This window comes from Myzus persicae, unplaced genomic scaffold (assembly GCF_001856785.1).
Source record: "Myzus persicae strain clone G006 unplaced genomic scaffold, MPER_G0061.0, whole genome shotgun sequence".
In the NCBI taxonomy this organism is placed as follows: domain Eukaryota; kingdom Metazoa; phylum Arthropoda; class Insecta; order Hemiptera; family Aphididae; genus Myzus; species Myzus persicae.
In genome coordinates this window covers 454,023-476,320 of record NW_019104111.1, presented here as the reverse complement: position 1 = coordinate 476,320, position 22,298 = coordinate 454,023, and the positions used below count along the sequence as shown (strand labels likewise).

General features: G+C 26.9%; 1 long non-coding RNA gene across 3 annotated transcripts in view; it reads left to right on the top strand.

Moving 5' to 3' along the window:
- LOC111038863 overlaps positions 1 to 9,021 on the top strand; it is a 33,072-nt gene extending 24,051 nt beyond the window's left edge. The window contains exons 3-6 of one of the 3 annotated variants that reach the window (XR_002605021.1): positions 2,922 to 3,112; positions 4,099 to 4,457; positions 4,530 to 4,697; positions 8,126 to 9,021. This is a non-coding gene — a long non-coding RNA (uncharacterized LOC111038863). Of the gene's footprint in view, positions 1 to 2,921; positions 3,113 to 4,098; positions 4,458 to 4,529; positions 4,715 to 8,125 lie in introns of all 3 variants that reach the window. The other 2 variants (XR_002605019.1, XR_002605020.1) reach the window with 2 other exon arrangements.
- The last annotated feature ends 13,277 nt before the right edge of the window (positions 9,022 to 22,298 follow it).

Genomic DNA, 22,298 nt, shown 5'->3' with positions numbered 1-22,298 from the left:
TATATAGGACGATACGCTTGATCCAGACGAAGACATGATCGATGAAACTATTATTTTTACTAAATATAAAACTAAAAAAAAAAATCAATTTTAAACCAATGTAGAAAATATAATTTAAAAATAACAATGACAAAACTTTAAAAGAAGAACGAAATCGACTCACTAAAAGCGCACTTTCATTTTAATTAGTCATCCGTGGACCGTTGAATACGCGGAAAGCGAACAGGAAATATTTCGTGTCCAATGCATTATATTTTATTCCGTCGTCATTAATCAATAAATAGCGACCATATTATAAAGGTCCAACTAAACAAGGTACAAGTTCAAGGGAGCGTTATTGTTATAATAATGGTTATTACTTACTACTACCTATGTAATATGTTCTATCATACTTCCGGACGTGCCATAATGCCATAATAAATTAATTCAATTATATTTCTCACGTAGGTATATCTATTTGTTTTTAATGAACAGTGTTCATAACGCCTGTTGATTTTTAACGAGCTTTATACTTACGCAACATTATAATATAATATTATTAATATCGATATAAAGTCTCGTCGTATCATACTCTTTTACAATCCAATTCAGTCAGGCAACTAGTAATATTATACACTCAGGAATTACAGGGCCGTCCCGAAGTGGGATTCTAGGGGGTGTCCCCCCCCCCCCCCCCACCCCCAAACGTACAGTATGTACTATGTATACTATGTCAGTTGGCACATTGATACATTAAGTATTTGAGTTGGCACTCGGCAACCAACAATTTTTTTTTACAGTTTTTAAATAATTTGTAAATACTGCAAAGTACATTTATGTCATAATAATGTATTGTAATTTATAATAACATGAAGGGATATAAGTTAATTTTCCGATTGCCAACTGTCCAACACAAATACTATAAATTATAATAATATTTAAGTACCTAACAATGTACATATTATATAATATTATAACAGTATACAAATTGTCCTATACATTCGTATAATTATTGAATTATTTTTAATAATTCTGTTTTGATAACTGATGCGAAATCGTTGTGCGCTGACGAATGTAATTTATATTTATTTAATGCGAACATTTTATGTTGACTCGTCTCACCTAGACATCGACTAAATGATAAGATTCTAAAATTGTTTCACTTATATTATGTAGTCAATGTTTATAGTATTTACAATTTAGTTAATATTGTTATTGAGTATTTGGTCAGTTTGTAATTTGCATCATTATTCATTCCAATCATTCCATAATAGTATAATCAATATGTAACAGTGTTATAAATGTTGTTATTGAAAATATCATATTCTATTATACGACTAGTCAATATGCGATGAAAAAATATATATAAAGGATATTTAAATAGAGCACATAATAAAACATTTAAAATTCTGTAATATATGGTATAAAATATGTCTACTGATTACTATGCATGTAGATAGGAGATAATTGTTGAGCTATGCAAGAAAATTTTTTTTAGTTGACACATTAATGCATCTTACGTCCCCTATATTATTTCGTTAGGGACGGTTCTGTTAGGAAATTTCATCTCTAAGAAATGTGTATGAACAAATTTCCAGAAATTCCAAAAAATTTCAGAAAATGGTATTATTTAAAAGTTTAATTTTTCTCTTTAAATACAACCTGTACTATTTAAATTTGTTCATCGGTATCAATACAATTATAATTAATATATTGTTTAAATTTAAAAATATATTTTTAGTTTGAACTATTTTTAAATAATCTGTATAATTTCAGTCTCAACAGTCACTTGAGTAGTTACATGAGCCCAAATTTTAGTAGGTAGCCAATGCTTAGAGATAAAACAATAACAGTATTACTTTTTTTATCAAAATAAAATATATGATGTACATTATAACAATAGTTAAAAAGTTTGTAAAAGTGGCCCAAAATATATTCTGCACTAACATCATCACGTGCCTATACGCGTGACTGCCGACGAATTTCCGAGTTATTATTTTCGTATTTATAATAATTACTACTTAAGGTACGACACTCGTAGATACCGTGGTGTCGCATTTTCGTCAGTACAATAATACATATAACATAAGCCATCATTCGGGGTTAATTAGCTTATTAAATATTCTTTTTCTCCTTTGAGGGTGCCATTATTTTTGATTGCAAGACTGCGTCAAACTTCACCATAATACATTATTTTGATCGTTGTGCCGTAACGACGTTGCGCCACAATGTGATGTATTGTAATTTCCATCAGTGACAACAGTGGATACTTTTGCGATTTTTGCATGCTTTTATGTAATGTTCATAAATATTTGAAGTTTTAAAACTGATGATGATTGAGGATCCGCGAAATCTTATTTTTCCTGAGGTGCAGCCACTCAGACTACGAGTCTTAATAACCTCGCGAAGAGACTTTCCTCGCAGCATATATAGGCACACATAATGTGATGTAACGTTTTATCATATTATGGTACTACAATATCGGCACTACATACTCGTAATAATATTATTTGATAAACTCGTATACGTTGCAGCTACGAGGGGTCGCAACTATACAAGAGATTCGGAGGATTTCAATAAATAAATACGATAGATATGCGCTTATTGATGCTCTTTAACCGAGTAACGTCAAATACATTCTATTTCGGAATATATATTTCTCCGTTTGATATTCCGCCGATTCCCATCGGCAAAGGATGTTTCTGAATTGTAATGCGTAGCACGCCGGACGCAAAACTCCCGGGGTCTAGAAATTATTTGCATAACGTAATCTCTCTGCACGCAGTAAAATTATCATGCAATGTCACAAAAATATATTTTCAAACGGAGCCGGAGTATAGAAAAAAAAATTTTGACACTTTTACCCCACACGAACACACACCATATTATACAACGTTTTCGACTGTATTTTATCCAGATAATAATGTTTTGATCCGCTGCAGGTTCAATTGGAGATTTAAAATAGCTGACGTCAGACATTAAAATAATTTTAAGAGGACGTCGTCGCACCCGCATGCATTGTCTCCGTCTTACACACGTACGACCTAGCACGTTTTCGTTCACTAGTCTCAATAGAGTGCTGTTAGTTTTTATACTAGAGTGAATTGACCTATTGTTATCATCAAAGATTTAGGTAAGAACATTATCAGATTCTATGTTCTCTTGTTGATTTTTACGATATTTCAATTTTTAATTGAATTATGAGTAGGTATGTAAAATATTGTCCTCTAAACATATTTTCACTGAGTGTACAATATTATAGCTGTAATAACACGAGTACACCTACTTAAAACTTAAAATGTTAATTTGTTTAACATTTCTTATCTACCTACATCTTTTTCTTCGATAAAAGAAGATTTCAATAGTATTAATTGTAAAAAAATTGAATACATATATTTTATGAATTTTTTGATTAAAAAATGTGATTTTATCAGTTGGCAAAATTTAGGTACCTCAAAGTTAGGTATTTTTTAGGAGGTGCTTATACATTTTTCTATAATATGTAAATTACAATATTTGAAAATTACAAATTTGTAAATATCAGAAGTAATAAGTTTGATATCAATGAACCGAAGGTAACAAATAATTAGATAATAACGATTGATAACCATAATTGTACCAACTTACAATAATTGTTGATCTTGGACTATTGTAAATTATTTGTAATTATTGAACTATTACCACTGCAGCACTCGATTCCCGCTCAATACCATTTATTTTAAAAAGTATAACATAAACTAACCTAGGTAATAATATTATGTAGGCACATTTTCAAATTACATTAGGGTGATTCAAAATCTGTATCATAGTAATTTTATAATATAAATACACGAAATAAAGAACTACTCGTATGTGTATAGGTAACACAAATGGTTTTTTTTTATCTTGAAAATGATTTGTTAAATTTTATATTTTTTGTGGTAATTTTTCTTTTTGGAGGGGATGCATTTAGTAATCTATACTAATTTGCAAATATAACTTGAAAATATTTGCCTAATACATATTCTAGTGATTAAAAAACATAAATTACTGGAAAACTAAAATAATAATATGTATAATAAAAATTTTATAGTGCGTTTGTAATATAGAGATTAATGCATTTATTGGTTTGTTTTGTAGGACAGTAGTGTTCGAGGGACGTTTGGATTCGACAAACTCAAAATAAAAATACAAATGGAGAAATTCGGACCGGTCGAGGAAACTTCAAAAGAAGTTCATCCGTCTAGAAAGTGAAAAGGAGGGAGATAATAAGATGATTCATATCTACTGAGCTACAGTCGACCTAACCACATAACCAAGACAGAGATCATAGACAAAATCTCAGCGAGGCGCACAAATGCTCAAGTCAATAAAGATTCTTTGATGTGAATTATGTAGCCACGACTAGACTATGGCTCAAAGCATATTTGATAATATGTATGTATATACATAATATATATATATATATATATATATATGAATAATACCGGAATTCAACGGTACGAATATTATATTATTATATTTCGTTATTTAAATATTGAATTTAAAATAATATTATCATATCATTTCAGTGGGACCAGCAGAAACTATCGTGACAATGTCGATAAAACATAATACCGATGTCTCGGTGTCTGATCTCCGTCACATCTGGCTCTGAACCAATAGGTCAAGGTTATGTACCGCGACTAACTACTTATATACTGTATCTATGCAACTAGACCTGCGTTCCAATATTCCAGGTGATACTCAAATTGTTGTAAGTCTCGGCCAACCCATAATAATTTTCACTCCATGCTCCTTTAAAAAAATTTCAAATCAGAACATTAGGCATGTAGTAACGAATTATTAATTTTTACAAAAGTATTTATATTTATTTCATTTTTGGTAAATGTGTTACTTTTAAATATATTTCCGGATATTATAAATATACTTAGATTCTAATACGATATATATAGAGTAACAAAAAAAATGCAAAAACAAAAACATAATTTACCAATGAATATTAACCATTTAAAAATAATTTTTCTTGTTTTTGTAATGTATCCGGTTTTCTAAAATTGACTTTTTAAGTATTGAATCAGTGAATTGAAGTTTTGAATAAATTACGCTCGCATATTTCAGACCTTGCAGAAACTGTGGTTGAAAATTGAAATTCTAAATAATTTATACAAGTGTTATGAAAACTACTTTTTGTATGACATTCCCAATGATAACATTGCAATGATGAAATTTACAGTGGTCATTAATATTTTTATCAAACCATTCATCAAATTTAAAATAAATTAATCCAAAATAAGATCTCTGAATTATTTAAGACATAATATTAAAGCTGAATAACTGGGTAATAATTAAGAATTATGGATTGAATTTTAGTGGTGATATAATAGTTTTCTCGGCATCCTCTTATTCTTATTGTCACCGATAACTATAGGAAAATAATATAATTTATATTATTATACACAGATTTTGACGAAGTTTTATCAAAAATAATTATATAAATATATTTTCAATTACGATTATTTAAACAAAAATGTATTCGAAACATATTTGAATTGAATGTTGTTTTCTTAAAATTCTTTGAATAACTGTGTCTGAAAATTATTTAAATACAATTTTATTCAAATGGTTATTTAAATAAAAATGTACCCAAAAATATCTTACTCTGTAGTAAAAATACAATAATGGTAGGGTAGTAACATACATCGCCTCTCATTATTGAAGCTGTGGCTCTCTTATTGAGAGGAATTCAAAGTGAAGCCACATTTGTGTGCCATGGCAATTTTAACTTTTTTTCTATAAACCCATAAAAATAACATAAAATATTATTAAAATATATTTCCTATGCCAACATAGCTATAACACAAGGCATAGCTAATTGTAAAATTAATACTATAGGAAATATATAATTTTGAATTTTAATATTTTAGTGTGAATAGTGTTCATGTAGCCCTCTGTGGTATTTGATTATCTGGGCATTATTCAAAAGTGCTTTTTATTCAGAATTACAGTGATGTATGAATGTTTGTTGAAAGTATGTTGCAACTTTTAGGGGGTGAGTAAAATATCTGAAAGTATTTCATTAGAACCGTATTTTAGCCGAAAAATATATCGTATGAAAAGTTTGATGTATGATTCGTATTTTTGTCAGATCCGTATTTATTCCGAAAAATATTTCATCAGAACGGTATTTCTGCCGAGGGATATGTACACCAAAATAAAAACAGCAGTAGGTACATATTATATTGATAAGTTTATTCCTTCATAAACATCAAATATATAAATATATATAAATATATGATACTTCGATAAAGTAAATATCTCTTTGTATTTTGTTATGTAAAATTGTTTGTAAATGCATTATGTCTATTTGTTTTAATTAAAAAAGGAATGATCTTAAATTATTGAAATTTTCAAAGAATGTACAAATTAGTTTTTTCTACATAATATTATATTATTCTCAAAATATTTAGGAAATTTATAAAAAAATTTCAATTTTAGGCTTTTTTTGTATTTTTTTTTTTATTAATGTTAATAAAGCTTGAACATTTAACACAAAGTTCATCATAATAGCTATACATAAGTATAGAAATTTAAAGCACAGTAAATATATAAGCACTTTTTTTTATAAGTATTTGAAATTTAACTTTTGACAACATTTACTGTCATATAAAAGAACATTTTTTAGTTATTTTGTACCTTGTTGAAGATTTATAAAATATTTGACTATAATTCCAAAAGCTTAAAAGTATAACACTTACAAGTTACAAGATTCCTCATAAGCTGTTATTACTTATTATAGCGATTTAAAAATATCAAAAGTATATTACATTATTATAGGGCAAATACCTATACGGACACACAATTAATAATTTTTTTATGCAGCCTTTTACAAATGATTGTTCAATAAATATGATTTTAAGTTAATTTTTAATCGTTTACAAAAATAGGTTAAAAAAAATATTTTTGAGTATTCAATTCAAAATGAACCGAATCGTGGTCATTAATGACAAAATATGAAGACAGCGATTTCCGCATAAAATATTTATGAGAGTATTGTGTTTATAAATAAACTTTCTAATTAGTAATAACTATGTTTAGTAATTATTATGATATACAAATAGGTACAACCCTATAATTTTGTTAGCCTTAGCGGGAATATCTGAATACGGAATTAAACTGTTAATTTAATTTAATTTAAAATGTTGATATCAGGCCCCTCTCAATCACGCAAGAAAGAGTAGGTATAAAAGATAAAATGGTTTGACAAAATGTGAGTTAGTTTATATGATCAAATTTTGTTCCCTTAAGTTCCTAATGCAATAGAATTTACCATCTGCCGATTGCATAAAACTCATAATGTAATTTGTTTTTTTTTTATGAACTTTAATGTCTTGCCGTTTTATAAAAACAACTATTTTTCTGATAATAATTGTATTAAATTATAGTTTATATTTTTTCTTTGTTTAGACGATATTTTTAGTTTTATTTAAACAAGAATCAATTTTGATGACCGCATAAAAAAAAACCTAAAAACAAAATATTATTATTATTATTATTATATCAACTCTTTTCCACAAAAGCCAAAAACAATAATATACTATCTCTATAAAAAAATATAATTCAGTCAAAACATATTGACTAAAGGGCTGTAGACCATTATTCAATATTATTACCACTTGTTATTCCACTGGTTTACAAAATGCATAATAATAGTATATGATTGATCAAAATTATTTATTTAAAAAAGTGGAACGACAAAAGGTCATATTCATATTATTAAAAGTGGTTGATATTTTGTTCGATTTAAAATAAAAAATAATAATAATAACAAACAAACAAACAAACAAACAAACAAACAAACAAACAAACAAACAAACAAAACAAACATTTTAATAACGAGAAATAAATTACACCTACTAGTTAAGTTGTATAAAAGAACAAAACGAGTTCACCGTTGGAAGTTTTTTACGGAGCAGTTGGATACAAGCGTAAAAAAACAGTAATAATAATATATAAACACAATATAATGTTACAGCTCAACTTATTGCATTGTACAAATGATCAAAGGCCGGGTGTTAACTTAAGAACGTACACATAATATAACTATAACGAACAATAAATTATGAAGAACAAACCCATAAACTCGTGTTGTTGTTTTTTTTTTCAGTTAATAACATTGACCGTTTTCAGACGATTTGCTTCGGGAGTCGATTTTGCCACAAGATAAAAACATCGGACAAAGGCATGTTTTTTTCAAAGGATCCGAAACCCAATTAAATTTTGAATATGATTTAATATTTAAAGGACCTTCAAAACGCGTTTCATGCATGAGTGCCGACCAGTGAACGCGCGATATGTTCAAAGGTCGTCCGCAATAATGACCGATAACTATTTTAACAACTGTACAATATTATAATATTAATGTTTAGATATACTAGAATAATAAGTGGTTTTGTGTTTTTTATTTATAGTAAAATAATATTTAAGTTCCCATAATATGTGTTTGTTTAAATGCATGTCGATGCACAATATAATCAAATGTATTATGAAATATGCGGTGTTGTAAAAAATAATTTTTAAAAGTATTCAAGTACTGCAGATACACACTTTATAAAAACATTTATAGATATTTTGAAATGCTTTGAAATTGTATGCATATTATTTTTGTTTTACCTTAAGAATCAATCAAATCAAATTGTTCAGTATTTGCATGTTTATTATGAAGCATTAATTTACACAGTAACATACTATCATTTGGTATAATTATTATAAATTCAGTCTTCTTAGTCGAGGATTGAGTTTTTGGATGGGTACATTTTAGTTTCACAAAAAATATCTATAGTGCATATTATTATATACTGGCCTATAAAGAGTATATTGGTATTTTCAATTGAATAATTATTTATATTGAATACGTTTCTGAAAATGTGAGACGACTGATATACAAATAACTAACTTTTGTCGAATTCGTAGTATTTAATATTTTCATAGTAAATGAATATATCATTTCTATCCATTTCTCATTTTTGTTTTACACCTCGAGTTTGAATTGAAAATAGAAAACATATTATAAGCTAAAAGAAATATTATCTAAAAATGTATATTTAATTTTTAATGCAGATACTTTGAAACAGTATTTAAAATACGTATCTGAGCACTTAAAATGTATTTGAATACTTTTACTCAAGTTCATTAGATTACTGAAATATGAAATACTACTACAGTACATGCTAATAATATTATATTATGACATGATTTGAGATTTAAATTTTTTAGTCGAATGAAATTAAGTTTTATGATTGGTGTAAATAATATGAACAGACGTCTCAACTCTGTAGTGATAATTGTAATCCAACGAGTAAATATTACAGTGTGTTAAAAACGTACAATATTCACAGTGGCGCCATGATAGTGAGTTGACGTTTTAATCGAAATTTCCCATTGCCGCCTATGGTTCGATCAAATTATGTTTTGTATCCTCAAATTTGATGACGACAGTTTATTGTCGGTAAAAAAGAATAAACCTCTTTTCCATTTAACTAAACCTTAGAGTGTCGTAATAACCACGGTAAAGTGTACTCGTCGCGTAGTGTAGCTCAGTCACGTTTTTCAATATTTACATTTCCGTTTTGACGTATCTGTACTCGTAAATCTAGTAAAATTACTTTCGTAAAATCAATATCAATGCTTATATAAATACTTTTTATAAACCCACAAAAATCTTTTTCATATACATAATGTATATACCTAATTTTAAATTCTAGACAACGAGCGGATTTGTGTATTAACTAGTACGTTAAAATGTTGTTTTTTCAATGAGGTATACAATTTTTCTGTAAAAAGACGTGTAAGATTAAAAATGGAACTTTGAAATGTTTGAAGTAGTTTTTTCCAGATAATTCCTCTAAGCGTAAATCACTAGCTACAAGCATGACTAATGTAAAGACCACTAACAACCATAATTGTTAAAAATCTGTTGCCGGATGTCAGAAAATCAAATTTGAGGCAATTTCCATATTAAAACTTAAATATTGATTTTCGTAGATCTCTATGTTTAATATTTTGTTTATATATAATATGGGACATGTTATCAATAAAATAAAATGTCTTTAAACCACACTTACAAATGAAAACCTTGATATTATAGCCAAATTGTTAGGTTAAAAAATGTAATACCATACAACTTAAAAATATATTTCAATAATAATAAAAGTACCTTATTGTCAATTATTATCAAGTCTTAAAAAAAAAGATTAATTCAAACGCGTATTTCAATAATAATAATAACAATAGTAATTGTAAATTATTATCGAGTTTTTTAAAAAAGATATTTATATTAATATTTTTGATATTGGATTTGGTTAAGTGCAATAATTATAAATTATAATATTATATTATTCTCAGTCGTTTCCTTGGTTCATAATTCAAATATGTTGGTTGAAACTTTAAACGTTTGTTGAGTGAAAGTTCAAGATTATTTTGAGTGACTTACAGTTGAATAATAAATGTCTGTATTCACAAGTCTCGTGAAAATAGTATAGTAATTATTTATCATAAAACACAGTTTCAAATAATTGAATAACTTTTAAAAATAAAAGATATAATATTATAACATGGAGACTGTCGAGAAGTTGGTATAGTACTCTGAGAAAAAATACATCTAAAATAGTACTCTTACATAGTGATAGTAGTTATATACATGTATACCCTCTCTAGCAATATAACCTGAGCGTTCATCTGCTAGATAATCATTTAGTTTATACAAAATTAACGTGGACTGATATATGCTGGACGCTCTGTGAACACTTGTTAGTTGTTTGATACTAATAAAATAAATAATTCATAATATTTTATGCTTTCCTATTAGGAAAGTACCTCAATACATCTATAATAATCTCATATTACCACTACTTTTTATAATTAAATTTCTCCCTGGAAGTGTTGCAATTTTGACTGGTCTAGAAATGTATTCATTCTCCCAATCTCCTATGCATAAAATTGAAATATTTTAATGTCAAGTTATATATTTCAGATGGTATAGGCCTAGCAGGGGTTATTAGTTTGGGGCTCGTACTTTAACGCACATATAATGTACTTAAGATACACTTAAATGTATCATATGCACTTTCCTATAATTTTTTTTATCGTTATTCTTAGAATTTCAGATTTTTATTTTGAAAATTACTGTAAATTAATTTTTTTAATATAAGGTTATTTACAACTACATATACTATTTATATATGATTATATTTTCTTAACACTCTTAACATCTACAATATCGACTACTATTCTCTTTTTGATTTACTTAACAAGTCGATTAAATGCTTTTGAAGGAATGTTAGTACTACATTTTGTTAATACATGGCAAACATAATAAATTTAATTTTACAACTGTTTTATGGTTAAGCATGAGGACAAATATTTAATTCCAAAACTAAATTCTCTTAATTGTTTCTCCGGCCCTCCGTACTGAAAATTAACTTGGGCGAACCAATATCAAACGAATTCTAAATTAAACAAACAAATTCAACCCAATCAAGCACTCAATACTTGCAAAATACATATTTTTAGACGACTTTAGGGGGAACGTAACTCAATAAAAAACGAAATAACCTCAAATACTTGTCAAACTTTTTTATCACTTTTTTCATCAGTGGTTCATTTTTAAAATAAAGTGTTCTAATGCCTAGCTTTTAAACAATAATCACGTTAAGATATTTGCATGCATTTTAGAACACAGAAAACATATTTTTAAGAAGAACTATTTGACTGGTTATATTTAAATGTTTTTAAAAATCGTATTCCGTTAACATGTCTAAATAACAATTTATTTCAATCAACGCTGCGTGCTTTAATATTGTAATCACTACATTTTGCAATATCATAATATAATATAGTGCCGACAGAAGTAATATATATGTTATGTTGTTATGCGATTGAATTTTATTCAAACTATTAATATTTTGTAAATGATTGTATTTTTTGGAATTCCGTGTTGTAAAGTTTAATTGTATATGTGTATTATTTCTCACTTAAAAGGTACATGAGTAACACCAACTTATATGTATGTATGCAACTATATCTTTAAATTAGGTTAAATATTATATTCAGAATAATATATTAAGTTTAAATGTGCTTTCAATGTTATATATTTTAAATTATTAAGTATAAGTTATATTTAAGGTACATATAACAGCCAATTTGGTGTTGTATTGATGTCAGTAAATGTATTTACTTTTTTGTTCGATTATACAGTTTAATTTATGTTAAGTAAAAAATTGTGATATTAAGTCAACAAAATATGAATTTCTGTTTATAATTAAGACATTAATAATTATTTAAATTATATTCTTTGCTATTTAATTCGACTAATTTCAGAAATTAATGAATTAATTGGTTGTTCATCCAAAACAATTAATACAAAAATATGTTGTGACTACAAGTTTAATAAGGTATTAATCTTTTCACCATTATTATGTATTACATATAGGGTATTACCCAGTGCTCGAATTTGGAAACAATTAGTAGAGGAACTCAATCCAACGGTATACAAAATGCGTCCCAAATGCAAAATAATTTGATACTGTAATTTATTTTACTATTAGTAATATAATAGGATGAAATTATTTTTGACCAAGCAATTTCATTTGAAAATTACATTATATGTATACAATATACAATAAAAGTTTCAACTTCGACTGCCCACGAATCATATTTTTAAATTCAACAAAATAACTAAAATCGTTAAACTTGGATTAAATATCTAATTTCTTCTAAATTTGAACTTAAAATATGATTAAAAAAATTGTGTGTATACCATTTTGAGATTTTTTGGATGATGTATGAAATACTTGTTAGAAGCCTTGTTTTAAATTTTCAATCCTTCGCCAAAAAGTTGCACATTTTATACATAACTAACAACAAAATAATTTTAAATTTTCACAGTTTTGATCAATTTCGTTAAAATTCTAACTTTTATAATACTTCGACGTCTTGTTTTGAGTTATTCTGTTATTCATAAGACATTTTAGATTTTTATTTTTTTTAAATATTTTCGACAAAAAAAATGTTGCACTGTCAAAAAACTGGACAATTTAAGACAAGGTTCCTCGTGCGTTATTGTTGGTGGACATATTAGAAAACAGAATAAAATGAACTAAATAAAACTTACAATTCGGAAGGAGGCTTGTGTGTAGTGGCCATCTATTGGTGGAAAAATTTAACTTCATACTATTTATATCTAAGATTTTTAAAATATACTACAAGATTCTTCATAAGTTTTCCTTCCTTAACAAAGTAAAAGTTTACAGGAAAGTCAAATTAATTTTTTATGAGTGTTGAATGTTTGAATTATTTTGACATGAATATCCACCCCGCAAACTAATGATTTATCATGGAGTGATTTTCTTATTTTCTTGAAACACAAAAACGAATAACTGCTTAAACTTGATATTTTTACAGTATAATCTTCAAACTTATTAGAAAAAATTTTTTGCTTTTTCTATAAATATTGATAAAGTGTTTCTATTTGAATCTTACATTTGAAAATGTAATACTTTGTTCCTCATTAATTTTTATGATAGCAGTTCAAAAATATTAAAGATACATAGGCATGATTTTGTTTATAACTAATAAAATATTTTTTTTATGTTCGATATTAATTGATCTACTTTTGGCAAGCTTTTTCGAATCTCTTCTTCAACCCTATGTAATCTATGGGCCAAACGACTTTAACTTGGAAAACACGATTTTTATACCTCTGCCAGTTTTTATCATATACGGAGCGGCATCACTTAAAAACAACAAAATATTGTCATGCTTTATTCCTTGGGGCCATAAAATATGTAGAAATATATTTAATAATTTAGTGATGGAAATAGATGTATGGTTAGCTCTTTCTAAAATTTCTGAATTGAGCAAAAATATTTTTCCTAAAAGTCCTAAATATTTTTACCGACTTCCAGTGTAAAGGCAATATTACGTTTGTCACACACCGTCCTACTAAATCCCTGATTTCGTCCATAGAAACAAATAGGCAATAGCTTTTGGGTGTTGCAATAACTTCTTATTATGTTATACAATCTTCGTAACATTCAGCAACATAGGTTTTCTTTAGTTGATTCGTCCGGAATAATTTTGTGCGTTTTTCTTTTCAAAAATGTACGGAATACTTCATTTGATATTTTGTGTGGAGGAATATTGGCTGATAAAAGAGCTTGATATAAATCAAAATTAAAAGTAGATTTTGCTGACAACGTGGTAAGAAAATATTGACTCTGTTTTAAATTTTTGGGATCTCTACCATCTTTATGATTTATACGGGAAATGTGTTGTTCAATAGTGAATTTATTTCCTAGGCTACCTTTACTTCACATACTTAACAATAAAGAACTGTGCCATTGAATGAAAATGTATGGTCGCCGAATTCCGAAACAAATACGAGCGGACGAAAATATTAAGAAAAAATAATAAAATTTAGTAACACTACAACGACGCCACGACTAGATAAAAGCGGATAGTAATCGAATATTAAAAAAGAATAATAACATGGAGATATAATTAATATTCACTACATCACTACAACACTACAACGATGAATGTAATCGGCGAGATAAAATCGGATACGTACTAACCTTAGTCCGTGGTTATTTCCAAGTTGTAAGTTACAGGCATAATGGAATAATGGACAACAAGAAACTATAAGACCTAAAACGAGTGTGAAATCATCAAAAATGACTTAAAAAGTAATAAACACCAAAAAATGCAAAATAAAAATCAGTTATTAATAATTACATGCTCATAAAACACATTTGTGGCTGGGGAATGCATCGTCTAAAAAGTTCCAAAAAAAAAATGCAAACGCATAATTTCCAAACCCTATTAATAAGCATTTAAAGTCAACATTTTGATAAAATTCATCAAAGTCACGAAAATTGCAAATTATTTTTAAGTTAAAAAACGTATATGAAATGTTTAATTTATATTTCTAAAGATTGAAAAATTAAAACAAGGTGCAATGAATATAAATATTTCATCCTGTAACCAAAAAAACTAAAAATTATATGAATACATTTTTTTATAGACATTTTAAATTCAATTAAATATTTAAAAGACGAAAAACGGTTTTAGTTATTTTGTTGCTGTTTAAAAATGTTATTCGTAGGTATTTGAAACTTGTATAGTATTTGAAATGAAATATCTTCAATAAAAATGAATTCAACTAATAATAGTAAAATCATTTACTTTTTAGCATTTATATAACAAAATATACTTATTCCTGGTTGCATGAAGGTCCAATAACATTTAATAAATCAATAGAGAGCCAATGTTCTAATGATTTTTGTCTCGTGTTCTAATGTTCTCTTTAACTGAATGTAGTGGACCATGGTCTATTGTATTTTATTATTGAATCATTAAATTAATCAATTTTTCATGCAATCTGGCTTTTATATAGGCTGACAGACCGTTTTAGCTAAAAATCGTTTTTTAATGCGATGATTTTATAACATTGAATTCAAATTAAACATACCCATTACAGTTACCCACTCATGTTCAGAAGATTGGTAACAATCAAATCTTTTAAGATTCTGAACGCTGCGCTAAATGTATTGATTTTACAATGATGTGTATGTGTGTGTGTGCTTTTTTTTTGTGAGTTACATAACACGATAAGAAGTCAAAATAATGCTTTTATTTTCATCATTAGAATTTTTTGTGGTGGGATAATGAATGTATTGTTTGTACATTAAAAAGGTCAAAATGGACAATTCCCAGGAGTTTTCAAAAGCGTCGGAAAATAACAAAAAAAAAAAAAAAATAAGGAAAAACATGGATTTTTACGCAAAACCAGTTTTTGACAAAAATACAAAATCGATAATTTTGGAACTACAAAACTAATTACCAAAGATACAATGTTTATTTTATCATTTTCTTTAGGTACAGGATAAATATTGTACAAAGTTTTGAGATATTATTTTTTTTTTTTAGAAAAGTTCAAAATAATTTTTTTGTTTCGATGAAATGCTTAAAAATTGAATAAAATGTTCCTCGTAAATTATTTTAATAACAGTCGAGAAATATTAAAGATCCATAATATCGATTTTTCCATACGAATTTTAAGTTCAAATCTTGGAAAAAATCTTGAAAATGCAAAAAATATTTTGTTGTCAAAAATGTATAAAAAGTACAATTTTTATAGCTTAGGATTGAAAATTTAAAATGAGGGTTCTTATAAATAGTTCATATAGTACCCGAAAAATCTAAAAAATATATAAACACAGCTTTTTTTTATATACATTTTAAGTTCAATTTGAACAAAAAAATAACGATTATAGTTATTTTGTTGTCATTAAAAAATATTATTCGTCACAATACATACATTTATAGTATAAAGTTATATTTTAGACAAAGAAATTTTAAAACGCAATCTCTTCTGCTAAAACTAATAAATATAGAGATACAAATGCCTAATAGTAAAATTGTTTACTTTAATGCAAATAGTATCATAAAATATACTAAGAGACTATAGGCTGGCAGACCGTCTTCACTCAGATTCAATTTTCGAATACAATAATTTTACACCATTGAATTCAAATTTGATCATCCATAACATTGATTTCTCTAGACACCTAATGTATAGCAGAGCGTTGCCCACTTTCCCGCTTTTCTTTTTCTTAAATAGCTAATAATTATTTTTATCCAGAGCTTTGTTAACAGTATATCTTTTACAGGGATTAGATTGCATGCCTCTGAGCCTTCTGAATATTGATAATTTTTTTTCTAATTCCTAGTATTAACTTTATATTATATATATTGCAAATTGCAATGTAACAATGATAATAATATGTTTGTCGCGTTTCAAAATGACAATGTTATTCAAAAGACGAAAATAACACTATAGGTACTTAAAAGGATGCTACCCACGCGTTTGTTGTCTCCGTCTTACCAACTTACGAAGTACAAAATTGTCGTTCACTAGTTTGAATAGTGTGCCGTTAGTTTTAATATTAGAGTAAATTTAAGCATTATCAAACTTTTAAGTAAAAACATTATCTATGCTTTTTGATATTTTCATTTTTAAGCAAGATACGAGTATGTCAAATAACACAAATAAAAAATGCTCGTATCTCGCTTGAAAATTAAAATATCCAAAAATCTTAAGCATAGATAATGTTTTTACCTTAAACTTTGATAATAGGCCAATTCGATCTGATATCAAAACTAATAGCACACTATTGAAACTAGTGAACGAAAATGTTCTATGTCGTACTTGTGTAAAAAGGAGACAACAAATGGATTGGTAGCGTCCTGTTAAGGTAGTATTCATTTTTTTACTGAAAAGTAACTAAATACAACGACTATACTTTTATTATGCACAGATGTATGATAAATAATTATTTATATTTTTTAAATCGTCTAAACTTTAATCTGAGTAAATTGAAAGGTGGATTTAAATATATTTTTAATCTTTTAAAAATTAACATTTTTTTGATACTCATTTAAGCTTCAATTCGTCAGTGTAATAAAAATTTTAGTTATTTTATTATAATTTAAAATGTATAGATTTTTAAATTTTAATATCAAACTTTAAAATGTATACAAGTATCCCAAAAAGCTTTTTCACTGAAATTTAAAATAATCGAAAATACCAAGTCATAGTTTTAAATAATTATGTAGTCCATCATACCCGTCACCGGATCGTTTACACTTTGTAACAAGTCGGCCATCTAAGACAATTAAATCATTTGATCTTCAAACCGTCATTGTACACCAACAGAAAGCGTTAGAAATGTCTATACAATTGCTGATAGTTGAGAAATTATAAAATACTATTTAGAAACAAATTACGATTTATATATGTGTATAATCCATAAGACTACTGTGCTGCACTAGATAATTGTTTATCATTTATTTTATAATTATATTTTTAAAATGTTCAAAAAGTTGTATAAAGTATTGAAGTATAATATATAATATTAAATCGTTCTCATGTCTTTACAAAATAAATAGTAAAATATTGTTTTATTATTACCTTTTTATGAATGCAGAATGCTGAATGAAAAATTATTCGGAAAACATTTAAATCAGAACATTTTTATTCACACATTAAAATAATACCTATTTTGCTTGGTTTAGTTTCAAAACATTGTAACTTTAACTAAATAAAGATATTTAGGAGATAATTATGGATAAATTATAATTTGAAATACTATTGACATTTATATATTCCAAAATATTTGAGTGAAATGAGTTTTAATTCAATGTTAAAAACCAAACCCACATAATGTTTCAATTTGATTAAGATATTAAGCTACAAGATTTTCAATAACGACGTGCCTCCCACAATTCAGTTTACCCTCTTGCAATTTTTTGGGTGTAGTATTTTTATAGAAATATTATTCACAATATTATCCTGATATTGAGTAAGTATATATTCATTGATCGTATACTAAACTCTATACTCAATATAATTGTCTATGCATTTATAATTAACAGTTCTAGCACAACAATAATTTATTGCTGAGACTATGAATAATATGTGAATAGTGAATACTTTTAAGTTTAACGAAACAATTTTAAGATAATAATTTAACTAAAATGTTATAACTGTTATAACAAGGGCTCGGAAGTTGAGGCATTTTGCATTTTTTTTTTTTTGGAACTTTTTAGACGATGCTCTCCTGGTCACAATTGTGTTTCATTAGTATGTGAATCTGAAAAACTAAATTTTATTTTGCATTTTTATGCATGTTTTGGCTTTTTTCCTTTTAAGTCATTTTTTGACATTTTTAGGTCATTTTTCGACATTTTTAGTCATTTTTATTGATTTCACACTAGTTCACTTCTTATCGTTTCTTGTCTATGCCGATAACTTATAACTTGGAAATTACCACGGACTGAGATTAGTACCTATCCGATTTTATCTCGCCGATTACATCTTGTCGCGTCGTTTTTGTGTTATAGTAAATAATATTATATCTACATTTTATTATTTTTTCGTAATATTTTCGAAATGTCGAAAATTAAAACGTCGGTTAGTGCTCGTCTGCGTGCATTTGTGTCGGAATTCGGCGACGATATTTTTTCTTCCGATGGCACAGTTCTTTACCGTAAAGTATGTGAGGTAAAGGTGGCCTCATAAAAAAATTCACTATTGAACAACACATTTCCCGTATAAAACATAAAAATGGAATAGAGCGCAAACATTTAAAACAAAGTCAAAGTTTTCTTACTAGGTACGTCGTCAAAAAAACTACTTTTAATTACGATTTATGTCAAGCTCAAATACAATGCAATGATTTTTGAGTAATTTGTACGGTTTGATAAATATATAGAACAAATATTTTTTATTTCATTTTTAAAAACATTATTTGTCATTTTTATGTCATATTTTGAGTAATTTGTAAGCTTTGATAAATGTATGTAGAATTATATAGTAAAATATTTTAAAAAATGTTTTTTTTGTAAATTTAAAACAAATATTTGTAATTTTTTAGGTCATTTTTTAAAGACATTTTTCGTAATTCTTATGTCATATATACACAACGACGATAATGTAACCATGTCTAGGTTTTGTTATGTATCTTAAGAGGAATGGCTATTTTTTAAGGAGATCAACATAGGACATTTTCTAAAAACGTTCGTCGTGCGTGTCGTATAAATATGTGCGTGATTACTAGTGTGTATATCTGTTTGTAATTGAAATAGCATGGGCTCCCCTCAAGTGCACTTTCGTGTCAATTAGACAATACCGTGCGACACGAATATTAATTTATTTGCTTTTATTTTTTATGACGTATGTATTACGTAATCGTCTGCCAATTAATTATATCAACTAATCTATTTATCCGATATGGTTTCTGATAACAGTTCACTTGAAATAGACTTTCCTACATTTTTTAATTAATTTTTTATGTCCAATGTTGAGAAATTCTTAATATTCAAAATTAAAAAATCCAATTTTGAGGGCTTTGGAGTTCAATTTCAAAAACATGGATAGATTGTTTTCATGCAAACTACATGACGACTTAAAACATGTACTAAAAGTATTATACTACTCTAAGATACCCTGTACATAAAATAAGTATATTTTAGTATAACCTATAGAGAGCACAGCCGAGATCGAATTCCTTTAATATTGTATAGATACCACTGGCCACATAATGTACAATATAATAAATGTAAAGTCCAACTAGAGATCACTGGACTCATTACACTAAGAGTTATATTTTTTTACCTAATGAAAACATAATTTCGGTAACAAGAGATATTCTTCTGATTTTTTTATTTCACAAATTGTACATGTTGTATGTGTGCCTGCCTTAACCACGCGCAGAGAAAAAAATATAATTGTTCGTCTTTTTACTATAGACGGGTAATTGAATGTTGTATACTATACACTGCAGGGTTCTTCTCCACAAAAAATATGAATAATTCAATGTCAAATTAATGTTATACAGTAATCGATAATCGAAAGAAAAATTAAACAATATATTTAAATAAAATATATTATCATACGCAAAAAGTACATAAAGTAAGTGTATGGAAGAATAATTCATCTAAGCTATTCAAAATATGATAGAACGATTGGCATAATTCATAAAATATAAAGTTTGAATGCCACGTGTGCAACAAAAATTGACCGCACGTGCCAGCAACAGAATCGGTATAGGCAGCGCGTGGCAACTTTTTACGTCGCCAAACAATTTCCTGGAAATTTGATTAGTCTTAAACCTCCCAAAATATATTAATTTTGTTTCTCAGAAAAAAATGAAAAGTTACCTAATTTTATTTTATCCAACCGTTTACACGACCAACTATTACCAATTCTAATTTTAATTTAAAAATATATGTTATAACATTATGATGTGTCATTAACTTACCTGCTAAAGAATTTTCACGATTATTAATTACAAAATAATAATTTTAAGTTGATGATAATACTCTTAATCGAATTTCTCACAATATATTTTTGACAAGTAGTATAATATGATTTCATAACGGTCAAACGATCAACCAAAGACGTTTTCAGAGAAAACAAAATGTCTTTGTTGAATCATCATTTGGAAACCAATGAGTATCTCCATGAAACCACAAAACAATATAGAAATGACAATCGAGCAGCTAATCCGGTTCTTGTTTATCTGTGATTTCAAGTCTGAACCACCAACAATTATGGAAACAAATCAGCACACCGACCTGGGTTTAAACGTCGATTTACCTGAGTTACGAAAACGTTTATGCCGCCATAGTCGCCCGATTTCGTCGACTCACACAGTGTCATTCCAATGATAAAACTTTTAATTTAGGAATTCAGGATTTCAGGAACTTTGAAATAGGTTGATGTTTCATTAGATATTGTAACAAAACAATTATGTTAATGTGTTATGTGCATTTATTTCAAACTCTATGCTCTCAAAATAATGTTGATAACAATAATTAATATAATAGTACATAATAATATGAAATATTGTTTTACAGGTAATTATAAAGTTTAAGTAAACATTAATATTTTTTAGACAAAGCATTATCTATTTATAAACAAATCTGTTACAGTTTAACAGAATCAATTGTATTCCGAAAACAATGTATACAGCTTAGGTATGTCATAGGTACCACACCAATAAATAATTATTTACGGTTACATTTTGATGAAAAACTATATTGTGTATTTATGATGACTATATATTGTTTTAGTTACATAATAAATAAATAATAAGTTTAAAAAAAATAAGCAACTATACAAACTTTAATTAAGTAGCTGGCCGAAGCCAAGATACAATAAAATATTAGACTACATAAACCGGTACATTTATGTTTACGTTTGAATATTATTTATTATTTTTATTATCAATAATAATACCTCTGCGTAATAAATTATAATGATTACAATGAGTTAAGCTAAAAATATTTTATAGGAAATAATCAATATTATGTTTAAAATAGTATTGACTTAATCTAAGTAATTAATTTTGGTAAATATATTTTTTATTTTTTAAAAGAGAAACAATTATTAAGCTTTTTATTTAAAAGTTTATGTTGGTTCTACATATAATATGTTATAGTAACATATATTGAATCTTAAATTAAACTTTAATATCAATAACTAATTAGTGAAACAACAACTTTATGTATTTTGTAATTAATCACTTTATATTTATTGATTAAACATTTTTCATCGATAATCTACATTTATATTACTTTTGAATAACGTATCATCATTATAAAACATGTCACATCAAGCTGCTTAAATTATCGGGTGGTCACCCACCGGAAAACAAGTAACATATTAGTGTACTTTAAATACTCAAAAGCCACCACACATCTGTAACAGACGTAAT